This window comes from Astyanax mexicanus, chromosome 25 (assembly GCF_023375975.1).
Source record: "Astyanax mexicanus isolate ESR-SI-001 chromosome 25, AstMex3_surface, whole genome shotgun sequence".
In the NCBI taxonomy this organism is placed as follows: Eukaryota; Metazoa; Chordata; class Actinopteri; order Characiformes; family Acestrorhamphidae; genus Astyanax; species Astyanax mexicanus.
The window spans coordinates 17,517,190-17,532,533 of record NC_064432.1 but is presented as its reverse complement, the minus strand read 5'-3'; the positions used below and the strand labels follow the sequence as shown (position 1 = coordinate 17,532,533).

The window sequence follows — 15,344 nt, the reverse complement described above, 5'->3', positions numbered from 1 at the left end:
TGAAAGGCGTGTAGCGTGGTGCCAGTTTGCCCAATAAAAGCAAAATAAACCCTTTTTAATATCCTTGAAAGTGTACATCTTGTACATAGTTTTTTTCTCATGCCAAATGGGACAATAGAAACCACTAATTCAGAGATATACAGGGTTCTTTTACAACAATGACAACTCACAGTCAAGGACAGCCTTGTTCTATGCACAGCGACCCTGTTCTAGTTCAACTCCACTAATGTTTGGATGCAATAAAGCTACGAAACAGACAAAGAGAGGCTCTTCATCATCACAAAGGGAGAAGCGAGTTCCAGGGACGTATGGACTAGGCGGATCCTTGAGGGCAGAAGATGACTGGGATAGATGCTTTGCGGGTTTTTTTTTTCCCTTCTTCTGGCTTCCCAGTTAACAAGAGCTCCTTAGCGTCCTTCTCTCGGGAGGAAAAAAAAAAAAGCATTTCCAAGCTCAAGTTATTGAGAAGAGCACTTGAAATTGCATGAAAATGGTTCACGTCTGAGAAGTGGAAATTGGAGAGAGGGTGCAGGAGTAGTAAACAGCCGAAAAAAAAAGGAAAATAACAAGAAAATAGATGCAAAATTGCTCAATCTTGTTTGCGGCAACCTTGACCGATGAACCTGTCCAGCCACACTAAAGTGGAACCTGACCTTTAGTTAAAAAAGATGAATTCGGTGTTTCTGCTGGGCCGCTGTGCATGCGCTTGAGTGTGCATGTGTGTTTCCAATAAAGCCAAACGCAGGGGTTCTGGTGCGTGTCAAGAGTGATGGCAAAATAGACGAGGATTGACAAGTGTGTGTGTGTGTGTGTGGATGCAACGAATGGGGGGGGCGGCGGGGTCAAAAGTGGCTCCCAAAAGCTTAACAAAGCCTTCTTTCAGCAGGAAAAGGGAAAATGTGACATAGGCAGAGACAAAGAGCTGTGCGTGTGTGTGTATATAAGTGTGTGTGCACATATGTGTGTGTGTAAGTGTGTATGTGTGTTTCGCATACAACACCAGACCACTGGCTTCCTAATGGCCAATTTGAGTTCTCCATTACGACTCTGACCTCAGGTCACCACACTGATACACAAAAGCACACACACACACACACAACATCCTATACTCCAACACACACTTACTCCCATACACACTGCCGCGGCCCTCCACTGCAGGACGCGTTTGATTCCCAACCTAAACAAACACGCGCCGCTCAGACGTCACAGGTCACGCGGCCATGTCGCCAGTGATCATGCACATATATGAGGGTCTTATTACCCACCATCAGACGTTTTCAAAAAGGTCACGTTACGCGCTGTACATTTTAATTCCACAGGCCATAAAACACCCAGCACTTCAGCGGGAAAGGGGAGAGGAGGGCAGAATACAAAACAGCACTATGAGAATACGGATATGGATAACGTGTGATAATTGTAACTATAAAAATGAATGGATTTTATTGTTTTATTTAACATGGCTGCGATAATCAGTCAAAAAAGATCCAGAGACTATAAGTGCATTTACATGGACATAATAAACCGAAAAGTGAAAAATCAGGTTTCGAGACCATGTTGGGGCGGCCTTCTTGGGGACCCTCAAGACCTTTTCCATTAGTTTGGCTGAAAAGAATACAATGAAATACAAATAACGCAAAAGCTCCCAAAGACACTTGTGGTCCTAGGTGGCTCACTGGTAGAATCCGCCGGCTCTTTGCCCTTGGTTTCTTTGGAGTGTCAAAGGTCATGTGTTCGAGAGCTGGTTGTGGTGGGCATCTACCAGTTCCTCAAACCCTTCTCATTTAGTTTGGCTGAGAAGAACAAAACTAAACGAAATTCAAATGATGCAAAAGCTACTCAAAACACTTGTGGGCCTAGGTGGCTCAACGGTAAGTCTTTAGAGTGTTAAAGGTCGCAGGCTAGAGATCAGGTTGGGGCGGTCTTCTTGGGGTCCCTTAAGGACAATGTTTATAAGCACTTGGGTAATCAGATAATCCAATAATATAAAGAACACGTGGCTAACTGTGAAGCTTGGGGGTGGATGTATTAGGCTTTCAGGTTGTGTTGCAGCCCGGGGCACTGGCAATGTTACAGAGAAGGAGGGAAGAATGGGTTTTGCACAATACAAGATAACCTTGGATGTTCATACTATATGTGCGACAATACAGAGCAGACCCTACATTTACAGAACCTCCATTTAATTATTTGATTGCAGAAGAAGCATGTTTACTTGAAAGGCAGCATTTAAAGTCACTCCATAATTATACAATTAGGAAAGTCCTAATCTGATTTAAGACAGTGGAGTGTGTGTTCTTTACATTAAATCAAACTGCTTGTATAGTCAGTGTAGGTCCTTTAAAAGGTTTTCACAGGTTGGTCACAATTGTTTCTCTATCTCTATGTGTTAAGAGATAGATTGGACCAAAAATCTGAAGACCCCTGAGGGCCGATTTGATTACAACTGCCCTAAAGAACCTTGGAGAACCAAAATTGTTCTTCTATGAAATCATATCAAAGAACCTTGCCCCCTCTCTTTTAAATAGTGTGTGAAACAATGGGTGAAAGACTCAGATCTCATTTCCTCTCTCTCTCTCTCTCTCTCTCTCTCTCTCTCTCTCTCATCTCGAAAGCATGAAGGAGCATTTTTGAAAACGTCGGACGCACAAGCAACACAAACGAGGGAGGAGTAGCCAGCCGTAAAATTGGACAGCTAACAGCCATCCCTCTATCTCACCCCTCCGTCTCATCCCTTCTTCCGAGCACAACCCTCCAAGCTGCCGAGATGACAAAAAGAGAGAGAGAGAGAGAGAGAGAGAGAGAGGACGGAGAAGAGATGAAACAGGGAAAGTAATTGAAGTGTGGATGAATATAGATGGAGACAGATTAGAGCATGGCCGATCTGAGAGGAGAGAGATCTCAGGCAGAAAAAAAATGTACCTCTGGAATTCAGCGAAGGAAATAAAAGAGATTAAAATACATTAAAAAAATTCCAAGTAAAATGAAACTTTGTTTTTTTCTCTGAGTTTTATTTTTGTTTATGATCATACATCAAAAACATGGCCATGGCCTTACTGCAACCTTTAAAATCCATTAACAGAATGGGCCTCACTCAACTTGTCTTAAAAATATATATTTTTTCTTAAAATCCACTTACATTTTTTCTCATAGATTTTGACATTTACCAACATTTTCTTATTTTGAATTTATTTTATATTTTGGACAATCGTATTTATCATTATATTGAAAATAGCTTCAAACAAGTCCACCATTTAATAAGGTCAACCAATATCAAACAATGTGCAACACAGTGCATAGCTTAGCATCCTCATATCTCTTTAACACACATACATATACTGAAGTTCTTACAAGTGTGGCATTATCATAATGTTGCAAAACATCCATAAACTGACATAAATTAGGACAGTTCTGCTGATGTTATCATTTCTAAGTAGAAACAACTAAGCTACACTAAAATCATTTCAGACAAAAATGTTTTAAAAAATACATTAATGCAACAAACATCCAATATCAATATTTGGTCCCACTTATCGATAATGTATGTGCTAACAAAATATAACTTATACAATGTACATAAAAGGTTCTTCATGCCATATAGGATCCATATTGGTCAGATAAAGAATCTCACATGTAATAGAGATGTGTACTTTTAATATACCTACATCTATAAAAGCAATGGTTCTTTATGCATTTAAACATGGTTCTACTACGACCTCATTCAAAGATCAAATATCACCTTTAATACCTAACCATGAACACAGAGACATCTTCAGTGAAATAAAAAAGAACATGTTTTTAGCTTTGGGGATGAACTCTAACTCTTCATTCAACAACATGCCTTCAAAAGCTCAGCTGTGAAGGTTAAACTTAATCTTCAGAGTCTTCAGGGTCTTCTGGGTCTTCAGGGACATGACTGGACACATTTCAATTGAGAGGCCAAAAGAACAGGCTTTCTCACTCCTCTGTGATCAAGAGACGCACCAGCCAATCTTGCCAGCACTGTCAAGTGCTTCCTCTCCAAAAGCCTAGAAGCACTCAACCAAGCTCACATCTGGTGGTTTGGAAAAGTGCATTCAACACTTGTAGGTGGAAAGGTGGAAGAGGTCAGTGGTGGCAGGGCAGCTGGTTTCTTGAAAAGGCTGTTTGGTAAGTTCTCTAATGGTAATCAAAAGAGTTTTGGATTAAGTAGATGTTTACATCAATAAAAACAGGCTGGAAACCTTCTGGTCAAGCATTTGAACAAGTGCTGTGGACTAATGATCTCTTTTAGGTATGTATGACAAACAAAGTGTGCCATCTGCGAAGCATGGGGGTGGATGTATCATGCGTTCGAGTTGTGTTGCATCCAGTGGCACTGGTAAAAATAAAGAGATGAAGAGACTAAGGGACAGCAGAAAATCAGTTAAGAGGCCATGCGGCTTGAGAATTCCATTGCTGACCAGCATCTGATACTTTGAACTACCAAAAGAGCATATTTAATTTAAAGCTGCATTTAAAGTCATTCCTTAAATATAAAAATTAAATGGACAAAAATTGCCCTTTCTGTTATCAACCGAATACTTAAAAAGGATGAAAAAAACAGTGTTTATTATTCGGTACTCACCCTTTTTCTAAATGTTTTTTTTAGAATGTTTTCAATCAAACACTGTCACTTTTGTATGTGATAAAAGACAATATGAGCCTGAACATTATGATTTACTGGAAATCTTGATTTTTATGATGATTTGCTGCAAATGACTCTTTACTACTTTTTTAATCAAACTAAACTTTGCATACAGGCATAAATAGTTGCTAATTATTCATTGTTTATTAAAAATATTTGCTATATTTCTATTGTATAGGTGTATTTTTAGCCGCGGTGTTTTGAAGAAGATGTCATGTGCTCCTCTTTTTTAAATCAAAGTTCTTACCTCATGGTAAAGTTGACAATGTGACCTATAAACTGTGGCTTTGTGCCAGACAGCTCCTTTATCTCCATTCAATCAGCAGTCCGAACATGAAGTGTTCAGCAGGAGCGGAGAGGAGCTGTGCTGCTGCTGAAAGCTGTGTGATGTCCATCAGGGCCGCCTTTTCTTTTTTTTTTTTTGGCCGCGGGTAAAAGCCGTTCGATCGCCGCGATAAAGCGTGGCAGCAGTGTGACATCGCCCCTCGCCATACAGCGCCATTCTCCTCTGGAGCAGGGCTGATAAGGGCCGCTCTCAATCAGGTCCTATGCGGAGAAGAGGTCAGCTCCTCGGACGCAAATGTTAAATGCTAGAAGGCTGGTCTGCTGGTCTGCTGATTATGGCCTGGCGTCAATACAGACGACCCTAACGTAAAGCCCCGGCTTGGATATATTGTGAAGAGGAGCTCTGAAGGGACGGAGATGTCAGGAATGGACAAATGACCAATCAAAAAGGCCAAGCTAAAAGGAAGAGTACTTGACTAAGGAGAATGGAGTATTATATTTCAAGAGGACTAGACTGGACACAGGAACACATTCTTAAGTATCGTTGCATTAGGAATACTAAGAAAACACTGCTAGTATTATACTAAAGAAACGCAGTGCTGCAGTTGAACATCTATAGCTTGCTACTTTTGGGTAGTGTACCTCTTGGTGAGAGATTATTGACTACGAGATACGCATTTTGATGCACCCAAAGACATTTTGCAGACTTTGAGAGGGGTTTTTCATTGGATTCAAAGTAGCAACATGGTCGTTTCAATGAATTAGCCAGCCACCTCAGTTTGCAGTGTTGTATTGTAGGAGAAACCTGGACTGCTACTGTTAGTGCTACTGCTAGTGTTCTATTTGAGGTCCAACAATGATTGGCTTTAAATGTTTTGACGTTGAGGTGAGCACTTTATATAGTTCTGAAACACAGCCCTAACTGCTTTTGTGATAATCTAGAACGCTAAAAAGCATTGCTTACAACAGTCAGTCACCTCGTAGTAGTGATACGAGGGACACTAACAGCTCAGTGATATGTGATATGCAGGAAACATTCTGAGGCTAATATGTTGCCTCTTAAGGTGAGGCTTCCAATTGGCATTTTTCAGCAGGACAATGCTTGTCCATACACAGCAAGTAATCAAGTTTCTACAAGATTGCAACTCTTTCTTAGCCTGCCTGTTTTTTTTTGTTGTTTTTTTATCACTACTCAGGCATTTATGAGACCAGCTTGCACAACAGATTTGGTAATCTATGAGTGTGCAGTATCTATAGGCCCATCTGCAACATATGCACTCAAAGGTGCCACAGGATTCCATACAGGACTTGGAGACTCCACGCCCAACCTAATCTCATCTCCTTTTTTTTTTTTCCATCAGCTAGAGGCGGCCCAACAGGACTCAATAAATGTATCCTTCAGGTCTAATACTGTAATCACTTACATATATTAATTTCTAAAACATATACAAATTTAAATAGTTTCAAAAAGTGAAGTTTCTAACCCCCAGACACTGATGGAACGGTGTTGTAGGTAAATGAATTACATGCATGAGGTGTGTTGCCGATGACGGTGTGTCAGCAGTGACGGGCCGGCACTAAATCCCACACCCTGCCAGAGAGACTGAGAGCACAGATACCAAACAGAATGTTTAATGTGACACGCAACAGTGTGTAAAGAAGCACTCTGTGGCACGGAGGAATAAACTGCAGCACACAGACGGGGAGGAGGAGAAAGCGGAACTGGGGTGAGCTCTGGGGCATCACTTTAAATCAAAACAAACGCCATGAGATAGCAGAGACTCTCTCTTTCTCTCTCTCCCTCCCTTTCCTCATCTATCGTCCTCTGTCTCTCTCTCTCTACCCCATCTCTCTTCCTCCCTTTCCTCATTTCTCTCTCCACCATTCGGCATCTCGTTCTCTCCTTTTCACTCCATTTCCTCATCTCATGCTTTTCTCTACTTCTCTCCACCCCCTCTCACTGCTTTCCCCTTTTCTATCTTGTGTTTTCTTGTGTCTGTCTCTCACTTGTGCATCGTTCTCTCTCTCTGTCTCCCCCTCTCTCTCACTCTGTCTCTGAAAGTGAACGGTTTGTGAATAGTAATGCAGTGTGTGTGTGTGTGTGTGTGTCTGAAGCTGTTGCTGTGCTCTGAGTAATTGCACTGCAGCAATTCAGCTAAAGACAATCCTCCTTCCTCCATCAACCTTCTCACCCCTCCATCCCCCATTCTTCTCATCCCTCTCTTTCCATCCTTTCCTGCTTCTATTCTCACCCTTCTATACCCTGCTGTCTCATCCCTACCATTATCCTTTTCAGCCTACTGTATATACTCATCCTTCCTAAGCCCTCTACATGCAGGTACATTCTACTGCCTCAATTCTCATCCCTCCATCCCTTACCTATGTATCTCCCACTATCCCCCTTCTCTTGTCCGTACAGTCATCTTCCATCACCCCTCTATTCAACTTCTCCTGCCTCTAATCTCATGCCTCTATCTCCATCTCGTTTATTTGTTCCTCTCTCTATCTCTATCCAACTTCTACAGCCTCTATTCTCATACCTCTATTCTTGTGCCTCCATCACATCCTCATTTCACTTTTTCTCTCTGTATCTCTAACCAACTTCATCTGCCTCTATTATCATACCTCTATTCTCATGCCTCCATCACCTGATCTATCTACGTTCTCCTTCCTCTGATCTTATGCCTCAATCACCGCCTCTATCTACATAATCTTGCCTCCGCTCTCACTCCTCCATCAGTCTATCTCTATCACCCCTTCTATCTACCTTCACCCTCCTCTATTCTCATCTCTCTATCCTACTGCCATCTCACCCCATCTATCCACTGTATCAAACCTCCCTCACCCACTCTATACTCATGCCTCCAACTCCCCCTCCTCATTCTATTCACCGTCCTCTTTATTCTCACCATTCCATTCCCTGTCTTTTCATCCCTCTCTATCCACCTTGTCTTACCTCCATTTCCATGCCTCCACCCCTGCACATTCTATCCAATTTCTCCTGTCACCTTCATCCATCCACCTGCCTATATCCACTTTCTTCTGCCTCTATTCTCATGCCTCAATTCAAATGCCTTTAAACCTACTCTACTTGCTCTATCATTTTCTTACCCCTCCACTCCTCCTCCATTCATGTTATCATGCCTCTGCTTCTCAGCTGTCCTCCATTATTTCCTGTCCTCCTAATCCAAAACCCTCCATTCCTTTATTTGAAGTTGTCCTTCTGTTTGCCCCTCGTCCTTATCCACTGAAGTCAAGGCATTTTAGCATTTCAGCTGTCGGGACTCAAAGAAGCAGAAGACAATCAGTGTGTGTGTGTGTGTGTGTGTGTGTGTGGCCATACACTTGCTTCCTCCTATAGATAATTGCTGAACCACTGAAAGACCCTATACATATGGAGCTGAAAGCCATTCTGGTAATGGCACTTACAGTCTGAAGGCAGCTGAGTTTGACATTTTGTTAAAAATACATTAACCTCTCAACTATCAGGAGTCACAGTTATCACCGCCAATAACAGATGCTGTATAAAAAAGGTTTTATAGAAATGATTTCTCACACATAGTCCAGTGAAGCAATGGCTGAGGTGAGATATTTTATTAAGACTTGAATTGTTCTGTTGTCACTGCGTAGTTGTATGTGGTAGAAAGAAATGCCTCATGACTCTTGTCAATACATCGCTAACTCTAAGCATTTAAACTAATGTAACAATCACTGTCCGCATACTTCTACGCATTCTTTACAATGACATAGATTATACGCAGTACCCGAGAATTAAAATAGAAAGCTCAGAGTAAAATAGATGCATGGTGGAGGAGGTCATGATACTATACTTACAACAAAAACCAAGTTTCCCAAAAGCATCTTAGCATTAAGAAGATATTGACATGGAGAAAGAGTGCTCAGTGTGAAGCTTGCTCAACAAACTAAGAATCACCTCAGTACATTTTGGTAAACCCAGCCCATAACTGCAAATGATGGCGTGAACTACTGACCATATTGACCCACTATTTCCAGTGGTAGTGCTCCATTTCATTATTCTCCATATTCTCCATTGCTTTGGACAGCCCTCTACATTCAGGAGGTACAATTAAAGGACACGCTTTACATGTGCATTTCCAGACAAGCTGGATACAACAGCATCACTTAAAGTGAAAGAAACACGTGGACTGAGGTAGTCAAGAAATATTACAAAATTTTACTTGGGACTTCGGCTACACAATGTTAAGTGTTCTAGCAAATATTCTCTTTCCAAATTAGGGCAGTTATCAGTGTACCGGGCCTGAATTAGCTATGATTGAGACAGTTCTTCCTGCCATAGGTCACAAGAGTGTCACAATGATATTGAAGCTGTTATTTTAAGGTAAATATGCTACATAGAGCAGCTTAAAGGGTTAAACTGCAGTCTTAAGATTATTGGTAGGGACCAGAGTGCCACAGAGTGGTCCTTAGAGTTTAAGGGGTTAATGAATAACTGCATACAAAGGACAATGCAGACGACAGACGCTGCAGCTAAGATGTTTAAATTGGCTCATAAGATTATTTGGAGGCAGCATTTGCTTTTTTCATGAATTTTGCATTAGGTGCGAGCGACGCAGGAGTGTGTGAGGAGGCTGGATGGAGACAGATGGTCGTCAGAGAGCGACTCTGCAAACACACAAGGAACCGTCGTCACTGCCAGAGAGAGATAGAGAGAGAGAATGAGCAAGCCATGGGGTGGACGAGAGAAACTCCGCAAACACACAAGGAACCATTGCTACTGCCAGAGAGAGAGAGAGGGAGAGAGAGGGGAGTGTGAAGAGGGTGAGAGAAAAAGAGAAAGAAACAAAGACTGGACCAAGAAAAAGGAAAAGAAAATACAGGAGGAAGAGAGAAAACAGAAAGACAGGAAAATGATTAGACAAAAGAGAAAGAAAGAAAAGGACTTACACAAGACAAAAACGGAGTGAGAAGGAAAGAGAGAGAGTGAGAGAGAAATAAAAACAGATAAAAATATAAAAAAGAAAAAAGAAGTAATTAAACGAAAACAGAGGATTAGGGAAGTAATAGACAGAAAGAAGAGAAAAGAAAGAAGAAGGATAAGGAAAAAGCAAGATAGAATCAGAGAAAAGATTGTGAAAGAGAAACACGGGTAAATACAAGAGAGAAACAGAATGATAAAATAAATTACAAAAGAAAGAGAGAGAGGAAGAACAGGACAAAAGAAGAAAGATAGAAAGAGGTATGGAAAAAGAGAGGGAGCAAGGTGAAGAATAGAAAAAAAAGAATAGAAAGGACAAAAAAAATCCACAGAAACCAAGGTAGAGATGCAGGAATAGAGGGATGAGAGATGAAGAGAGATAATCAGCTACAAAGGAAAAAAATGAGGGGATGAGAAAGTAAAGAGAGAGAGAGAGAGAGAGAAAGAAAGAAAGATGCTATGGCAACCTCAGGTCTCTGCAGCCACCCTGTTGCCGTGGGGTTTGACAACACACGTCAGTCACAGGCTCGTCACCATGGGAATGCTCAGGTATAGAGACTGATCGCTGTAATGATGCTGACAGCCAATCGGGAAAATAACAGAGGAGTGGAAATACAGAGCGGCACTGCAAACCCCACCTAACCCCCCCCCTCGACCCCCACCTTACTCCCCAGACAGCAGCACGACATTTCTGTCAAAATTTCAAAACTCTGCATATTTTACACTTTCATCCATATTTTTGTTTGTATTTTTGTCAGTATTTTGTCAAATACAGTTTTTGCTGACAAAAAAATGTGTGGTAAATGAATAAAAATGAGCTACACCACACAGGCTCACCCCCACAAAATGCAGTGACCCATTAAATAACAACAGGGCATTCTAATAAAAATATCAGAACTAATAATATTATAATAGATCAGCGCACTTTAACATGTTTGTACACACATTTTAGTCATCTTAGTTTCTCCGGATTGCCAAAAGGAACCAGTGGAGGTACTACTGGAGTGATTTAGCAACTTAAACATAATCTGCCCACTGATGTTTACAGTCTGCTCTAATTGAGATAACGCTCACAAAACTGGTTCCACTTACTCACTTGTGATTGATGGACTCCTAATTAGGTGAGTAGTCTTCTGATGCATTCGGCTTTCAGCTCTGCTCCTGAAATCCTAGCCAATGAGAGTGCTGGCTTTGCTGCATCTTCCTAGATTTCATAGGAAACAAAATGCTGATTGGAGAGTTTTCTTTTTGGCAGTTAAAAAATATAACTCTTCTGTTTCCAACCAGTAATTAGATGTATAATGTACTGATCTGTAATGCTTGCAGACTTTAAAGATAAGCGTCACTCTATTGAATTGAACCTGAGAACGCAGACAGGCTGAAATGGATAGCCATTTTAAATATTAAGCGCTGTTTGAAAACGGGCCAAATGTGTAATAATGGAATATGGATTTTCCCGAACTACGTTTTGGACATTTGCTAGCTTTTTTTTGGAATGCTAATTCACCACTAAAAGAACATTCTGCAGCCGAACCTTTATGAAAAGGCTTCTTTTTTTCCTCCTAAAAAGAGCGCTCTCTCAATTTAGAGCCCACTTTGGCTTTCGGCGAGCAGGCCGCAGGATGAAGGCTCATTCGCATGCTGCTGGGGCGATTTAGAAGGATACGATTGTCACACACTCTATCTGACTCTCCTCACGCCCACACGTACCCACCTACCTACCCATCCAGCAGCGCACACACATGCACACACATGCACACACACACACACACACACACACTTAAAGCCAGGGAGGAGAAATCGATGCACAGAAAGCTCTTCATTCCTGCTCAATTTCATCCTTTAGTGCTGGACACAATTAAAAGTCCTCTCTGAGCACCTTTTCCAATCCAAATTTCTATGGCACTGACAGCCGCCGCAATGTCATTTGCTAAACAAAAGGCACAAAATGCAGCGCACGGCGGAGGCCACGGGCCGCTCCACCGTGCGCTGCTCCCCCCGATTATATGGCTGGAAGGGTTATCGACCAGCCCCGCCCTGAGGATTCATCTCCGTGGGAGAGTTAGGATACTCGGAGAATACCGTGCAGCACAACAGAATGGAGGTCAGTAGAAGGTACTCCACCAGCAGGGGAGGTCTAGAGGAAACTAGGCCCAACCAGCTCTCACTGAGAGAAGCCTGGGTTGGGATGAACCAGCCTGCTGAGGAACCAGCAAGCGTGACACTGGCACGAGTCAGAGCGTGGTGGGGGGTTTATAGTGTGTACAATATCGGGCTGCTGCAGTGTGTTTGTTTAAAGCTTCTGCAACAAATAGTTGTAAGGTGTTATCTTGTGAGGTTGTACCTTGGCCATCGTCCTCATAGACACTCCATTTCTGATGTTCTTCGAAATGCAGTGTCATGTGTAAAACGGAAATACTGCACATCATAGAGGGCATAGATCGTGATCAACAGCTTCTGTCCAGAGTTTTCCATGTGTATAAAAAAATATCAGAAATTACATAACAAGGCACCATTCTTTAGCTACCAGATATGGCAAAAATCATGGGACATGATACTTGACAGATAGATTATTCAACATTATTGTCATTGCTCAGTACAGGTACATGGCAACAAAATGTAGTATAATACTAGTTCCTGTCCCATAATATGTGGCATGTCAGTGTAGAATATAACTTTACACAGCAGTTGTCTTTGTAAATAATAAAACGTGGTCTATGCAAACGTATGTTAATTATTGGAAACGTACCATTAAAGATTTCCTCTTTAAGTAAGAATAACTGAAATTATTTGTTCATATCACTTAGGCTTGTCATGGTTAATCCGGTAATTACTTGTTTTTTCCATTAATAAATGAACTGGTACAGTATGTGGCCTTTGTTCATGTTCTATTTTGTAGAATATTTCATATACAGTATATATATTTTTTTTTTCTAAATATTCCTAATACTTTATTAATTATATTATCCTATGGACTCTTTAAAAGGGTGCAATTGCCTTTGTTTATGTGAATTATTTTGGGGAAATATACTGTCCAAACAAACATTTGAAATTATCATGACATGCCTGGTAGCATTAACATGCTGCTGCATGATAAAAAAGTAACCTAACCAGCAATATGTCGTTAAAAAGACACAAAAAAATGTTCAAGCTGATTGTTGAAAGTATTTCAAAACATTATGGATGAGTAAATGGTAAACAAGACATCTTTTCAACATTTATGTGAGGATTTATAAATGTCAAGCTTCAACAAACAGCATTTTAAAGACATATTACTGGGTGGGCAATATGTTTTTTTTTTTCTTTAATTATTATTATTGATTATATCTTAAGCAGCGGTGGCGTCTGAAGTTTAGCTCTCTGCTGTGCTGACCTATTTATGAATGGCTCCATTTTTGCGCTTGTTCTCTTAAAGCCTTTTAAAAAGAGACTGGCGCGGCACTCAGATTAGCATGATTAATCATTTTACACAAATATTATGAGTCATGGCGTGCTCAGCAGCGAGGGGCCAGATAAGATCTTTAAATTACCTGGATGTGGGCTGGATCCAAGCTGGTGCCCCAATTAATCCTCCCCAAATGCAATTAGCGCCGGAGCTAGCCAGCTGCGCACATCACAAAACAGGCTAGAACAGAGATTATATACTAATACACACTTACTCACACATACACACCCAGCAATAGCCATGCTTTTCAAGCACAAAAGTAAGACCTTTCGCTGTCTGAGAGTAAAATATACACACACACACACACTTTCTCTTTCTCTGTGCTAGCCACAAGAGCATGACGCTAATCAGACCTTTTGCCTCCGTCACATGAAAGACCCAAACGCTCCGCTGAGTCACTACAATAGCTACAAGTGTATTCAAAGCACACGGCAGGGGAGACAGGCAGGAAGTAACAACACCACTCTTTGAAATGTCTTTAATCCGCGTCGAGCACACTGCAAATCACCAGCCACCATCTACAGCCATTACTGAGGCTAATTGTTAATTAAAAAAACACACCATCAGCATCGAGAGGTGCATGAAAGGCAGCGTAGCGATTAGCGGACCACCGGCTGCCACAGGTGGCGGACAAAGCGTGGAAACACATTAAAGTCCTATGTTTCAGAACAGCTTTCAAGTGTAGTTAATGAAAAAACATGCGCACATTAGCCACAGGTTGGCAAACTGATTAGCCTTTAGCATTCAGCTTCTGGAAACATACTTTTTAGTGTAGTCTGGAGGGTAAGAGTGAACATAGGGGGCATTCCAGGTTTATTTCACAGTTTCAACCATTTATCCATCAAATGTTTTTTTTTAAGATCTCTCAGTTGAAATCTTCACACAGGAATGATCCAACATGTTTCAAGCTAACCACTACCTTTCACATTAAAAGTGTAAGGCCAGTTACCGTTAAGTTTGAATGGTGGGAGAATGCTTACAATGTACACAAACAATTTGACAAATCATTGTAAGAATTGTCTTTATAAAAATTAAATCATCATGCTTCTTAACTCGTTCTGGTTATGTAGAAGAGAAGATTGTGCCCAACCTTACAAGTTTGTGGATTTTTTGTAGTACAATTAAAAATATATATTTACAACAAACAATTTATCCAAAAGTGATGAGTGCAAACTTATCTATAACGTATTTTAAAGCTAATTGTAACAATGACCAAAATTTTGACCAAAAAGATTTTAATAATTGGCTATATACATAAATGACAGTGTTTGTGTCCAAAAACAGGTAGAGGTAGAGCAAGTATTGAGGACAAAAACATTTAACAGAATGTATATAAATAAAATTAGAAGTCTCCTGAGACTAAGCGAATGGAGCAAATTCAATGAGTTCAATGGACTCAAATAATTAAATTAACTCAATGCACCACTGAGGTGAACCTGAAGTAAAGCCTGCAGTACCTTGTTAAAAGTAGTGATAGTAGCAGTTGTAGTAGTTTCCAATGAGCAATGAATAAAGCAAAGACATTTTAAGCAGGTCTGGAAGTGGCCTAGTGATCAGACTTCATTATACATCATAAGTTTCCCTGAGAACAGACTCCCAGCCCTCTTCATGGCAGAGCAGAGTGCAATCTCCAGCTGAAGAAGAACTATAGCATCTATAGATGTATTCATTGTATGACCTCCAACACAATCGAGATGTTAATGGAAAAATGCTGTTAATTAACAAAAACCACCCCGACTCCCTCCAAATCTCGCCTTCCTCGGCTGCTAGCTTGACAAAATTCCCGTCTGAGGTAGCCAAATTAGTAGCAGTCCATCAACCCCAGGGACCTCATTAAATCACTACAGAAGACTAAAGGGTCCTTCTGAGAAATAAGTGCTTGTTATACTCTTTAAAACACTGTCCTCTTTGAATATCTTCAAGTTTCGGACTTGCAGGGGGAGTCAGTCGCTGGCTAAAACTTGCTCATCGTGGGGCTGTCATTAAGTCAAGTCGTT

General features: G+C 41.0%; 1 protein-coding gene across 30 annotated transcripts in view; it reads right to left on the bottom strand.

The window, feature by feature from the left end:
* LOC103047288 (adhesion G protein-coupled receptor L3) overlaps window positions 1-15,344 on the bottom strand; it is a 365,140-nt gene that overhangs the window by 310,344 nt on the left and 39,452 nt on the right. The window contains exon 2 of one of the 30 annotated variants that reach the window (XM_049472032.1): window positions 10,999-11,106. The exons of the other annotated variants lie outside the window; for them this stretch is intronic. The gene's annotated coding sequence lies outside the window, so the exon portion shown is untranslated. The remainder of the gene's footprint in view (window positions 1-10,998; window positions 11,107-15,344) is intronic. 30 annotated transcript variants of the gene reach the window in all.